Raw genomic sequence first — 14593 nt, 5'->3', positions numbered from 1 at the left:
GCCGCATTTCTCCTCCTCAACTGGCCTTTACTCCCTTTCCTGAAGGCGGTTGCAGTGGTGGTCAGAAATGGCCACCTCAAAGAAGAACTCGACTGGAAAAGAATGTGCAGGAGGAAGATAAGAAGAGAAAGTTTTGGCTGACTGGGTTGAACTGCAAAAGCAACAATGTAAGGTACCCTGGAATTTAAATTATTTAAAAAATAACATTATTCCCAAAGAAGATTTTGAAGCAGCGAAGGAAAGAGGGAAGGGAAAGGATTTGGGTTTTTTTTTCTTCCCTTCCCTATACTGACAGCTAAGAGACTTAAGCAAGAAATTGAAAAAAAAATCCACTTTGGCATCAATAGGCATTTAAGCTTAAAATAAAATGTCAAAGGGATAATAAAGATTTCTGGATAGTTAAAAGCTTTTAAAAGCAGGAAAGGAGAGAAAAAGAATTAAAAGGCAGGATCTGGAAAAATGGAGGAGACTGCCTGGAACTAAAAGGAATTTACAGTGAAACCTCAACAAGATTCCTAAAAGATACATTTTAACTGAAACTTGGCAACAAAATAATAGAATCCCAGGAAGAGAAAGTAGAAAAAAAGAAGCAAGAAGAAACAGCCTTGGATTATTTGGTGATCTTTGGATTTTTAGTTATTACATTTAAATGATTAAAATCAATTGGGTGGTTGTTTAAAAGTGTTTAAAATGGCACCACTTTTAGAAGAACTGAAAATGGAACTTAAAAAGTACCAAGAAGTTGCACAAGAAGGGAGAGGTTCTTTTGGCTTTGTATTTCAACTCTTAGAAATGGAGATCTGGAACTATGAGAAACAACAAGAAACTCTTGCAGAAAAAGAAGATTGGGACAAAGAAGAAGCCATCTTTAATGATCAAGTATTTTTTTTTTGTGGGGAAAAGAAAGGAAAGGAGGGAAAGAGAATGAAAAGCTTAAGATTTGAAAAAAACAATAAAAAGAAGAATAGTTTGAAAAATAAGTATAACATTAAAAAGCAACAGAAAAGGGGATTACAGAAGAGAGAATTAGAAGTAGAGAGATAAGGGGGTAAAAGGGGGAGGGAGAAGAAGAGGGGGAAGAAGGAAAGGAAAAGAAGTTATAAAGGACAGAAACAAGATATAGAGAAACAGGGCAAAGGTATAAGAATTGAAAGTATAAACCTGTTTAGAGATAATGGGTGAAAACTTAATTGTAAAAGGGATTCTGCAAAGGTACATAAGATAGTATAGTTATATTGCAAATAGAAATAATTTTAGAAAATATGATTAAGATGGATAAAATATTTATCGTAATCTAGTGGAAAGTTTGTTAATAAAAAAATGAAATAAAGTGAATGAGAGAATTAAATTAGGAAAGGATGGGAACATTTTAATTATTATTAACAATTTATAAAATATAAGTGAAGAGAAATTATGGGGGGAAAAGAGAATTAATTATGGAAAGTTTATAAGTGTTCCCAAGGAAGTATGATATTTAATTGAAAAGAAATGCTAACAATGTTAAGATTTTAATGAATATTAATGATAGAATTGAATTGGAATGGAATGAGTGCTTTATTTGTATATACATATAATTTTTTTTTAAGAATATAGTGTGTATTTTAAGAATGTACCAAGCAGAATTCGATTGAAAGTTATGTATTATATTGAATGTTATAATCTTAAAGGTATACATTGAAGCTTAAATAAGAGTTGAATGGATAAAATTAAAAGATATAAAGGTGTCATACTCCAATTAGTAACTACAGGGGAAAATTTGTTTAATGAGAAAAGATAATATGAAATTGAAACAGGACAGACAAAAGTATAAATATAATGATTTGAATTGAGATGAGATAAAAATAAAGTTGAGAAAATTAAAAGAGGGGAAAAACTATGTAGAAAATGTAAAACAGTAATAAGATATGGAATAGAACACAAAAATGAGCATGAAATTGAGTTTGTGTCTGGATGAAGAAATGATAACCTGGAACCATGCTATTGTCAAAAAAGGATGTTTTTTTTTGTATTATGTTTTTTTTGTGTGTGAAAACCCAAATAAAATTTTCAAAAAAAAAATGCAAGTAGAAAAACAGGGACCACTTTGGTGGGAAGGTAACAGTGTTCCGTGCGCCTTTGGCATTTATTCATGCCAGCCACATGACCACGGAGACATCTTCAGAGAGCGCTGGTTCTTCAGCTTCGTAACGGACATGAGCACCACCCGCTAGAGCCAGAAACAACTAGCACATATGTGCGAGGGGATCCTTTACCTTTACCTTTATATTAATAAAACTTCCAACATCTCTGTGGTGGACATTCCTTGATAACTGGCACTTGGAGTTTTTAAATCTACAGCCCTTTTGGTTTAGGTGGACTTAACTTAAAATGTTGTGACAGTCACAAAATAAGCTGCCTGAAAAAGCCAAGGGAAATCATCCAAACCATAAAAAAGCAAAAGATAGAATATTTTGGACATGTGATGTGACACCCAGAAAAAATACAGCATACTCCACTTAATCCTCCAAGGAAAGATTGGAGGCAAATGAGGTCCAGACAGAAGAACATCATGGTTTCAAAATCTAAGGGACTAACTTGGACAAAACTCAGCAGCACTTTTTTGAGTGGTTGTTGATAAAAATAGTAAGGCCAACATGATCGCCAATGTCCGATGATGGGTATGACACAAGAAGAAGTCACAAAATGGCTACCATGGAGGGGACATGCATATTCCTAACATAACCATTCTGATGAAGATAGGTATTCATAAAATGCCAAGAAGTGAACTGGGGAGAAGGTTTCCTGCTTCCCCTTCTTATACCTTCTCCTCATGAAAAATATATCCTGAGTGAAATTTTGAACATATGTAATCTTGTTGGATAAACATTTTATCCCATGAAATATTTCATCCCATATCTAGGTCACGAAGTAGGCCAATATACGTGCTTCATGTCTTCGTCCCTTCCTGGTTGGAAATGTGGATATTTCAACATTAACAGTTCAGAAAAGGAAGAGGTTGAGGATTTATAACATACTCTCTCAATCCTTTTTTCAGCAAAAACAAATGCCGAGATACCCAACTTGCTTTATAAATAAAGTGCTGGTAAATGAGAAAGTTATTGACGTGAGTTTCCTAATAAAAAGCTAACCTGAATGTTGTTTTTTAACTGGTTAGGTTTATGTAGATGATAATAGCACATCCGTGCATAAGAAAAGGTTGCTGAATCAGATCATCTAAGCTTAATGGCTAGCCCAGCATTCTTGCTTTATAGATGCCTTTGAGAACATTAAAGCAGAACATGAGGACAAGATTCTCCCCACCTCATTACTCTTCTCCAGTATGTAAGTAATATATCTAAAGGCATTAAAAGTATTTCTGCCCTGCTTTCTATCTAAGCTGATTATTTGATGATGGCATATCTTTTGGCTTCTCCTTCCTCTCATTCTCCTTCTTTTTCTTCTTTTGTTTTTTGATGTATGCATTACAGTGTTATTACTTCTCGCTATTTAGAGCTTAGAGATTGGCCAGGCTACAGAAAATATAAATAAATGAAGTAGTAACAGACATGATATTTTGCCTCCTTGGGGTAGTATCCAGGGGTGGGATTCAAATTTTTTAACAACTGGTTCTGTGGGCGTTGCTTAGTTGGTAGATGTGGCTTGGTGGTCATGTGACTGGGTGGACATGGCTTGGGTAGTCATGTTACTGGCCAGGCGTGGCCAACTCAACATCACTCACATTGAGGCACGCATCTTCTCGCCTGGCCTCTCGAGACTGTGGGTATGCTGCAACAGTCATAAGTGTGAAAAATGGTCATAAGTCACTTTTTTCAGTGCCTTTGAATGGTCAGTCCACACAAGTAAAGTACCAGCAAAGGAGCGGAAAAGAACTCCAGAGAAGTCCCTGAGACAGGAAGTCTAATCCTGCCAAGAATGTACAGTAATAAGGGTTAACGGAGAGGCAGTTTCTGTAAGCAACACCAGAATGTTTCCTTCCTGTCTTCCTTACAGGATTAAGCCAGTAATTTCTTCTAACAACCGGTTCTCCGAACTGCTTAGAATATTAACAACTGGTTCAAGCGAATAGGTACAAACTGGTAGAATCCCACCCCTGGTAGTATCCCCCCATCACAATGCAAAGAACTATAGAAAAATGCTGTTAGAAATGGGATGAAATTGTCAACTGCCAAAGTTCAAAGTAAAAACCTAAATCATAATGTGACTTGCTTGAGTCTGGCTTAATGTATTGTATGAACACAATGACTGAAGCTTGTAAATAATAATGTATGCCTAGTGTGACAAGTAAATCTAATAAACTGCTTTTTATTCATCAGACCTCATTAAACAAAATATACCTTAATACTGCATAAGATGAATCACTATGGGATATTACTTGAAATAGTTTAAACCATTATTTGTGAATTTGCACCAAAGGTGGGTTTATTAAAAAAATTAGGTGAAAGTTCCTAGAGGGTCCTTAAAAGATAAGAAATGTAGACATGGAAATAAATGGAATCTTTCATTTACAAATGTTCAGCTAAAAGGGATTCTAGGTATACAAAGTAGTATTAGAAAGGTTTGTCAACAGACTTTAAATTTCTCCAAATCTAAATTTCAGATTTGGAGTTTACCTCATATTAAGTCATAATATGAGTTTGTTGGGTTTTGGCATAGCATGTTATGGGAACTGAATTAGTCTGTGAAAATATGAGGTCAGATTTCTTCCCAGCCAGTAATTTAGACAAGACACATTTTTTCCCTCTCTCAACACTACCAGTTTTGGGCTGCAAAACTCCAGCCAATACTACTCATTGGCAATGTTTTAAGAGTTTTCTGTTTTATCTGATTTGGTTCTGCAACTCAACAAGACAGACACAGACTCCAGAGAGTAATTAGGACTGCAGAAAAAACAATTGCTACCCACCTGCCTTCAATCAAGGACCTGTATACTGCACGAGTCAAAAAGAGGGCTGTGAAAATATTTACAGACCCCTCACATCCCGGACACAAACTGTTTCAACTCCTTCCCTCAAAACAACGCTATAGAGCACTGCACCCCAGAACAACTAGACACAAGGACAGTTTTTTCCCGAAAGCCATCACTCTGCTAAACAAATAATTCCCTCAACCCTATTCAACTATTTACAAAGTCTGCACTACTATTACTGTTAAATCTTGTTATCACTCCTTATCACCCATCCCCTCCCACTTGTGAATGTATAACTGTAACTTTGTTGCTTGTATCCGTATGATTTATATTGACTGTTTCCTAGTATGATTGATTGCTTATTGTTCCCTATGACTATCATTAAGTGTCGTACCTTATGATTCTCGACTCCTGATGAATGTATCTTTTCTTTTATGTATACTGAGAGTATTCCTTGTGTATCCAATCACACTTGGCCAATAAAGTATTCTATCCTATTCTATAAAGTATTCTATTCTAATGGTCATCCAGATTTTTTTCAGCCCTGATTTGGTACAATTACTTTTGGACACCCTCTCTTTGAATGTTTTCTACAACCTTATTTTCTAGATCTGTCAGAATGATTATGGAAATTCTCATTCATCCAGGTCATGGTTGTCCCAAAGGTGCTTTTTCAGGAGGGAACTGGACTTTCTTGTTTTTCTTTGAAGATGTTTTGTTTCTCATTCAAGAAGCTTCTTCAGCTTTAGAGAAGGCTGTTCAATTTTGACACAAACTGAACAATGCGGTACATGCAGTACAATGCAATGAGACATGTGCAGATCTATACATTGGAGAAACAAACAACTACTTCCTAAAGACATGGCACAACATAGGAGAACAAGCCCATCAGGCAAGATTCAGCTGTCCATCTGAATTTAAAAGACAAAGCCACTCTTTTGAAGACAGCAAAGTCCACATTTTGGACAGAGCGGAATGCTGGTTTGAAAGAGGGATCAAAGAGGCCACCTAGATCAAAATCGATCAGCCTCCCTCAACAGAGGGAGGAGGGATACAACATCATCTAACTTCAGTCTACAATACAGTCCTTTCAGCAGTTGGAGAAGGCTCCACACTTATTTGCACTACTCAGGTGACCCTGAAGACACAGATAAACCTCCAAGTGGCCTCAACAACTCTCTAAAAGAATGTAAATGGCCAGATGTCTGCAAGGAATATAAATCATTCCATTCTTTACCATCCAGTCAGAACTGAAGAAGCTTCTTGGATGAGAAGCGAAATGTCTTCAAAGAAAAACAAAGTCCAGTTGCATCTTGAAAAAGCACCTTTGGGATGATCTGTCAGAATGATTAATTTCTCCTTCTAACAGCCCCTTCAATTAACCTGAACATTTTAATTCCATTAACAGATCTTACATTGCTCCAGGAAGAATGCTATTCAATTCTCAAATTAAGATTCTTAATCACCTTCCCTTATTTCTCTGGTACTGAACTGGCTGATTGTGTCAAAGACACTTCATCCTATTTGTTCTTTGGTATCGTTCGATCTCTTAGTGACTGATGTCTTTCTCTTTTCTTGATCCTGGAGCCAAAGGAGACAGACCAGAGGTGGTATTCAGCAGGTTTTGACCAGTTCTGGAGAACCAGTAATGGAAATTTTGAGAAGTTCAGAGAACCAGCAAATACCACCTCTGAGTGGTCCCACCCCCATCTATTCTCTGCCTCCCAAGTCCCAGCTGATCAGCTGGGTCTTCTTTTGTTGCCCTGCACAGAAGAATGGATCTGGAAAGCAGGTTAGTGGGGTGGAGTGGGAATGGGGATTTTGCAGTATCCTTCCCCCAGGAGTGGGGAGGGAATGGGCATTTTACAGTATCCTTCCCTTGCCATGCCCACCAAGCCACACCCACCAAGCCACACCTACAGAACCAGTAATAAAAAACTTTGAATCCCACCACTGAGACAGACACCTCTCTGTGTCTGTATGTGTAGATATGTACATAAACATATTAGAGTAAAATTATCCCTTTTAAATTCTCATCTGCAATCAATATATGGACTCATTAAAGTTTCTGGTTACATGTTATTTCCTGGAAAAAGAAATAATTGTAGAGTAGCTCTCCTGCTGATCTCCCCAAGTGTTTTGGCTTCAACCCTTATTATTCTGAGCTCTTCTTTTGTGATGAGGTACAGATAAAGATAATCAAGTTAAAAAAGATTTTCCCTTTCCACAATGCCCTATGGAGCTCTGGGCTTCTGTTATAACAGAGAGTAACATCTCTTGCAGCATCGTAAAACCATTACTTCCAAAACATAAGTAGGTAGATGGAGTATGATCAGCAGAATGCTCAGATTCATCTGAAGAGCAAAAATGTCCCAGGTAGCATGAAGAGAGCGAGGAAACCTTTCTTATTACTGCATTCCAATACAGGACTAAGGATATCTCCCCTTACAAATCTTGTCATGTTATGAAACTCAAAGCAAATTCTCAGCTGTAATTACAATAGAGGACAGCTGTCTTTTTTCGTGTCCAGCTTGTTCTTAACTATCAAAGCCCAAAGTGATTCAGCAAGGTTTATACTGCATTAAGCTGTGAGTCTAGATTGGGTGAAATAGGTTTAGAACACTTTCCCGGCAAGTAGTGTACAATCAAGTTTTACAAAGAAGGCCTTGAAAAATTCCTGTTACAAATGTCCTGTAGTTGACACCTTGGGAACTACAAAGCAAGGGTGGTAGGGTAAATAGAGAGGAAATGACACATTTATTTTTCTTTTAAATTCCATCTGGGTGCCCTGTTCTGTTATGATTAGTTTTATATGGAATGGAAGGTCCAGTGCCTTCTGTTTCTCCCCCTATATTAAAAAAAAAGTCGTTTCTTTCCAGTTGTCCATATACCCGAGGAACATCTGAAGATAGTGGTCTGCTTCTACCTTGTGGTTCAAATTCTATGATTTCATATGGTATGTTAATCATACAGAAATAAAACATTTTAGTAATACTTCCCTTGGGATTAAGTAGTGCAGAGTATTGGAACCAAGAAGTGCATATCTTTAAAAAAAAAAAAAGGTATGCCTGGAAGGTGTTTGTTTATTTTTAATAGAAATGCACATGAAGATAAATGTTCAGGAAATATTTTACTGTCACAGCTGAAACTCCTACTGATGTTCAGTATTCAGTGTCTATCAATAAACCATACCTCTGTAAACTTAAAGAAAAATGCTAAAACCATGCCAACTCTAGCACTGTTATTTTTAGCTCCTGGTCTTTAAAAGAAAAATCTAATGAAAATTTTGCAGATCGGCCTCCCTTAACTTGGTGCCCTATAGCTCCAAAATGTCCCAATCATCCTAGCTTTTGGTTATACTGGCTGAGAATACTTATAGTTTTAATTTTTCTGGAAGTTACCTGGTTGGGGAGAGCAAAACATATATTATGATTTGATAGTAGGCATGGTTCCCTGCCTACTTCAATTAAATAAATTAAGAATTAGTTGGAGGTATCAAATAGAATTATTATAAAACATTGGAAACCTGAATCTACACTTGCTGATATATATTGCTTGCCAATATTTAAATTGGTTTACTTTCAGCAAAGAGACAGAAAAGAAGGAACAATGAATTATTCAAAGCCGCCCTCTTAATAATTAGCACGAAATCTTTCTATTCTGTATATCTTCCAATATGTCACAATGGGAAATAAAGACCTGATTAACATTGATATTTATAAAAGGGAAATTAAGTAATGTATGTACTGTATGTTTCCCTAAATGTGTGCATGTGTATGTTTGTACACAAATACACTTGCATGCATATTCATGCAGCTTTTCATACATAAAAAAAAAACATTTCTATATTGAAAGCTCTGCCTATTCCCAAAGCTAATTTCCATGTGGCATACAGGTCCTCTAAAAACATCTCAAAAGAAACATAAAATTAAGGATGTAATTTTGTAATTAAAACGTTAAATAGTAATTCCTGGATTCAGAACAAACTAATTTTCCCTCTGTTTCTGCACTTGGCAGCAGAATTCAGTATGTTAGGCAGCCAATGCTGTAGCCACAAAATTGCCCCAGCAATGCAGAATTTTACTGTGGATTTTATTTTAAAAACTGCTCACTTCACTTTGCGTAAACATTTGTGCCTTTCAGTATCAGCTCCTTTTAGTTCCTGCAGATGTTTCCACTAAACACACTTCAGCTCAAATCCTGTGGTTGAGACCTCCAATAGAACATCTGTATGACACGACCAGCTCTTTTGTGGGAAAGTGAGTGGATTCAGAGGTTACAGTATTTGCTGACTTGATCCCAATTGCTCCCTGAAATATTGACATGTAGAGAAAGCCAGGCTAGCTTTCCTGAAAGTGTAAGATCAATGACTCCCATTCTGTTTCCTGCTACTTTGAATAACAGTCAGCAGACCTGGGCCCCTCATTAGAAAATACAGCTGTACTGCATTTCCAAACATGTACAGTAATAGCACAAACTGCAGCCAACAACATTCTTCAGAGCTCTGGTTTCCATAGGGTTGGATGCTATAGATTTGCATTTTATTTCAGTCTTAATAAATCCAATCCCCAATGTACCAAAGAGAGAGGGCAGAGTTGTGCACGTAACCTTATCCACCCTTGGATGCCCGTGCAAAAAACACACCCAGTATATTTCATTTACTCATGCAGCATTTGGGGAAAAAATGCTCTTGTTGATAAATTGCAGTAAACAAGGCCTTCCCATGCCTCAGGACAGCTAGAAGGTAGAGGTTTGTCTCTGTCATCCAGGTCGTGGTTGTCCTAAAGGTGTTTTTTTTTCAGGAGGCAACTGGACTTTCTTGTTTTTTCTTTGAAGACATTTCACTTCTCATCCAAGAAGCTTCTTCAGCTCTGACTGGATGGTGGGGAATGGAAGGATTTATACTCCTTGCAGATAGCTGGTTGTTTGCATCCGTTTAGAGCAGGGGTGTCAAACTCATGTCCTCATGACATATTGGGACTTTCCCCTCCTTCACTAAACTGAGCATGGGCAGGGCCAGCATGTAATGCATCTGGCCTGCAGGCTGCAAGTTTGACACCCCTGTTTTAGAGGGTCATTTAGGAGCACTACTTAGGTGATCCTGAGAACATAGATAAACCTCCAAGGGCTTCAATGACCCTCTAAAAGGATGCAAATGACCAGCTGCAAGGAATATATATCCTTCCATTCCCCACTATCCTCTTAGAGCTGAAGAAACTTCTTGGATGAGAAGCGAAATGTCTTCAAAGAAAAAACAAGAAAGTCCAATTGTCTCCTGTAAAAGGACCTTTGGGACTAGAAGCTAGAACCCCTTTTATAAGAGGACCATGCTCTTTGAGGGGTGCTTTACTTCAATAAAGGCCCAAGTAGAGCATCTTCACAACCTGTTTCACAGTGCAATGCTGCGCCTCAGTTTTGATAGCAAAGCAAAAAGACCACACATTTCACATTGCCGCAATTGCATGTTACAAATGCCAGAAGCTTCCAGGCAGCCTGCAAAGAGGATTGTGTGGAGGAGGCTATGTAGAGAGACACAGAACACCTCATTGAAGGAAAGCAGTTTGCCTGTTTGTTTTGGCAAATGTACCTCATCATATTTCTGGTACAAAGCACCTCACGGAGGAAAATCCAAGCCATCTCACATAAGCTTACTTCATCATTCATACCGCTGTACAAATGAAGCCTCTACTTTGACCTGTAGCCTAGTGATACAGCCAATAGGAACACTGCCAAATAAGTGTATGTCTGAAAGTAGTGTGGCCCAATTTACAACTGCTCTTATATCTCTCCTTCCTATGTTTCTTGAAAATATTTTGGTTTATTTAGACCAGCATTTTTTAAAGCATGGTCCCAGAATCCCAAGATCCTCTCTGGGGTTTGCAAAGTCAAAATTATTTGTTAGCTTATACCGATAAACATTTAGATTGCTGTTTACCATGTTAAACTTTAAAATGGATGCATCTGCTGCCACTACCATTGCTCTTGATTGTTTGATGGGATTTTAATATTGCATTAAACAATTGTGAGAAGCAGTAGTAATGGTGAAGGCATCCGTTTTAATGATTAATGTGGTAACTAGCTCTCAATATAACCCATACAAATAAAAGGGTTTTTTTTTGGGGGGGGGGGTTCCTCTAAAATGTTTAAGTCATGATCAAAATGTATTTACAAGTAGTCCCGGACTTACAACTACATTTGGGACTGAATTTTTGGTTGTTAAGCAATGTGGTCATTAAGCAAGTCGTCTCAAGACTGGATTTAACTTCACAACCATTTTTACCACATTGCTAAGTGAATCTATGGTTATTAAGGTCATTAAACTTCCCCAATTGACTTTGCTTGTCAGAAGCCAGTTGGGGAGTTCACAAATTATGATCACATGACTACAAGATGCAACATCATAAGTGCAACCTGGTAGCCAAGTACTCAAATTGTGATCACACTATTGCAAGGATGATGTGACGATTGTAGCTTTCAAGACCGACTGCAAGTCAGTTTTTCTGAGGTTGTCATTAATTTCAAACCATTGTTAAATAAACAGTCGTAAGTTGAGGACTACCTGTATGTGGTTACTAGGAGTGCAAAATTACTTGATGGCACACAATCAATCCAGTAATTTTTTTAAAGTGGGAAGTGGTCCTGAGAGAAAATAGTTTTAAAAAATACTGATGTAGATTGAGATTCTACACAGTGCCAACAGTAACTTACCTGATGGTCACCAAATAATTTAGGGCACCTATATTGGGCTGCATAATTCAGATGATCACTAGATGGCAATGAAGAGATTTTTTAAAAATCAAATACATTGCCTCCATCTAATGGTTGCATGGATTTTTGCCATTGAGATATGGCAGACCTAAAAAGTTTTAGATTTCAGCCTCCGTAGCATAATTAATGGCAGAAATTACAGAAGTTGTAATTGAAAACATTTGGAGTAGATTGCTTACTTCTGTTGTGAGCATGTATAAGAAAAAAAAAACGTATTAATCTGGAAAGACTTGGAATCAAATCCCCACTCAATTATATAGCTAGCAGACAAAGCTGTTATCCAAATCTGTCCTGTTTCTGTAATATCCAAGGCTAAGAAACAGATGCTTCAGTCTAAGGCAGAGGAAAGAAATGCAGAATTTAAACCCTGGTGCTGATATGTTAATATGGCCAGGTTGCTGCATTCTGCAATCTGCCTTCAATAGATCTCTCTTTGGGAATGCAAATCCAACACATGAATTTAGGAGTGGAGGATTGAAGGGTGAGATATGTTGTCCTCATTGCAGACAGACACAGAATAACCCTTTATAACAGGGATCCCTGGTCCTCAGACCACTATTGGTCCATGGCCTGTGGCAACCGTCTGCGCATGCACAATTGGTGGGCAAGCATGGGAAACTCAGTTTGTGCAAAAACATCCCCTTCTCCCTGCCTCCACCACCATTGCTGCTGGTGCATGGAGTCAGAAAGGTTGGGGATTTCTGCTTTATAATTACAATCCGCTCCTAAAGGATCTAGGTATTTGGATTCTGTAAATAATAATAATCTCATCCTTTTATTAGCAAAGGGAACCAGCATAAGATGAAGAATTAAATACTTTTGTCCTAATATGTTAACAGGTTCCCATATAACTTCCTACTCCCGTATATGCTTTGAAGTGAAATGTAAGTCAAGTAAAGCAGTATGATTGGCAATATCTCCAATTATGTCCAGTTTGTTCCTCAGGATATACAGATGCATAATGAAGAACACATATAATCCATACAGTTTGCGATTATCTGCTGGCAAAGAAAATATTAACACTTATGCAACTTTGTCTAGTAGCTGGTCTATAAATGGGCCTGTTCACCAGAAATAGAGATCTTCCATAAGTGAAGAAACCGCTGTGTGTGATGTTGTATGAATCAACCCTTATTTTCAGGCTGTTATTAATTACTGATAGTCTAATTGAATAAGCATTTCTGACCAAAGATGTATGAAGTTAAAGCAATATTAACATTCAGTACTTCCAAACTGTTTTGGCTCCTAAGAGCAATCTTTTTTCTGCCATCAAAGTTTGCTGATCTACAGTAGCTACATTTAAAGGCTGATGGTTGAACATAACAAACTTTTTGACCTACAGATCAAAATAAAAGCTTACTTCTTGCTTTCATAGTGTTTTTCCCAAATATCTTTGCTTCAATAGTTTTATAAAATCTTGCTTAGATTTATCCAAACAACGTTCTAAATTAATCATGCTTTTTAAAAACACACGTTTCACTCAATCACTTTTATAAGGAAACAAAAATATAAAATAAGTGTAAGCTCTTGATCAGTTTTGTGCCAACCAGACCTCATGAAATAACTTGTTTCAAAAAGTATTGTTTACCTCGGTACTCCTGTATAATGTAAATGTTCGTTTTCCTCCCAGCTCACTTTTTATATTTTTCTCCTATGTCCCAACGTAAAATCCTTCTGACTCTTAATATTAGGCAATTTCCAGTGGCACTATATTAGAGGGGAGTAAAAGAATAAATTGTAGATACCCACATCTATATACATATAAATGCATAATTTGATATGTACAAGTATATAACATATGTACAACAAAGGACAAAATTGAACTATCAAGTACTACAATTTTAACACCAATAATCAGTTATAAAAATGTTATTATAGCACCATATGCCTGAGAAAGTAAGTAGTTACATTTCACCATTACACATTGGGAAATCACTTCAATGCATAATCTTTTGGCTAAACCAGGCTAAAGTCATTTAGTGTTTGTGATTAATAAATCTGAAGAAGTCTGTAAATTTAGGAAGACTGAGGCAGAGGTGCTAGTATTAGATGCTAAATCAAACAAGCTACACATGCCATGGGATCTACTATGTAATCTAATTCATCACTTTCCAGCATAGAGAAATAAAAGGTGAACAGTGCCCATTGTCAGTCTAATTAACTCTTCTACTCTGAATAGGGAAAGAGATTGTCTTATCTTTCACTTTCAGTAACAAAATATGTTCATTGATGATTGTCGATTTTAAACTACTATCAGTTATAACTTTCCATTCTTATACTTCACTGCTTTTTTCTGTTCTTTCCCCAACTCTTACTTTTAACATAGTATTCATGTGATAATACCATGTGATTTCTGAAATACAGTTCTGTAAAAAAAGAATCTTAATCCTTCAAACTTTCTTAATTTTTGCATATTTTCTGCTACTGAATGTTAGTACTACTGGTATAGAATGGGAGAAAAAAAGGCATATTCATACTGCCTGATTGCCCCCTTGCCATGAGGGGTGGTAACTGTTTCTGAAAGGCAGAGATTGACTAAATTGCCTGCTATCAATCCCCTATTCCCCCTCAAAGTGACCTCAGGGTACCTTTTTTCTGCTCCACTTGTGAAGTACACTTTTCCTTATTATGATGTTTCTAGTGTTCCTGTCTGAGAAAGACCTGAAAAACCAGAGAAAGAACTGGAGAACATAACAAAATATGAAGAGAATAGAATTTCTATAGTAATAGATGGTTAGGATGCAATACCAAAACAACTGGAACACCACTTGAACACCATCAGCATTGACAAAATCATCACCAGTCAATTGCAAAAGTCAGCATTATTCAGAACAGCTTACATCCTGCACACCATCAAATATCTATATCTACCTCTCCCAAGTCCTGGGGATAGACTCCATAGGTGGATAAAAATAACAG

This window comes from Pseudonaja textilis, chromosome 2 (assembly GCF_049901715.1).
Source record: "Pseudonaja textilis isolate UNSWEBS1 chromosome 2, rPseTex1.2, whole genome shotgun sequence".
In the NCBI taxonomy this organism is placed as follows: domain Eukaryota; kingdom Metazoa; phylum Chordata; class Lepidosauria; order Squamata; family Elapidae; genus Pseudonaja; species Pseudonaja textilis.
The sequence above is the reverse complement of the archived record's forward strand: the minus strand, read 5'-3'. Positions refer to the sequence as shown.